This window comes from Callorhinus ursinus, unplaced genomic scaffold (genome assembly GCF_003265705.2).
Source record: "Callorhinus ursinus isolate GAN/ISIS: 27379988/994484 unplaced genomic scaffold, GSC_fseal_2.0 scaffold109, whole genome shotgun sequence".
NCBI lineage: Eukaryota > Metazoa > Chordata > Mammalia > Carnivora > Otariidae > Callorhinus > Callorhinus ursinus.
Window position 1 is genome coordinate 490,292 of NW_027397171.1, and position 608 is coordinate 490,899.

Genomic DNA, 608 nt, shown 5'->3' on the forward strand with positions numbered 1-608 from the left:
TATTCCGCTGCATTTGGCCAGACTCTTTACACTTCTGCAGAAGCTGCTCGCCCCTGGTCCCGGCTCGCGGGGCTCGCCTGCCCTGGAGGCTTGGGGTCTCGGCGCCGGCGCGAGGGCCCCAGGCACGCGGGCAGGCGGCGCCTGCGGAGCCGAGGTGCACAGGGCGGCAGGTGGTCCCGCGGCCGCGGGGGCCGGGGGCGTCAGCCCGAGTCCGCAGATCACCACCTCTGCTCTGGCTCCCCTAAGGCAGGAGCGGTCTCCTTTCGAAAGGGGCGGCATTTAAACTGACTTCAAAGAGACAAGTCGCTCAAAATACAGGTTTTCTGTGCGTCTGCGGCGCCGGGAAGGGGGAGGAGGGTCATTGCTGGCCGAAGCGGCCGAGCAGGATCCGCGCCGCAGAGGCCGAGAGAGCAGAGCGCCTCAAGCCTTGCCGCCGCACCCCGCTGCCGCGCACACCTGCGCACCTGCCGCGTCTCCTTCCGGACCCTGGGATCTGGGATCTGAGTGTCGCCGGACAGCGTGAAAAAGGGAGTTACAACCACGAAGGGATTCGAACCCTCAATCTTCTGATCCGAAGTCAGACGCCTTATCCATTAGGCCACGTGGTC

General features: G+C 66.0%; 1 non-coding gene across 1 annotated transcript; it reads right to left on the reverse strand.

Annotated features, from left to right (window-relative positions):
• Nucleotides 1–535: 535 nt before the first annotated feature.
• TRNAR-UCG (transfer RNA arginine (anticodon UCG)) lies at nucleotides 536–608 on the reverse strand. The gene has a single exon. It is a non-coding gene; the product is annotated as a tRNA-Arg (tRNA).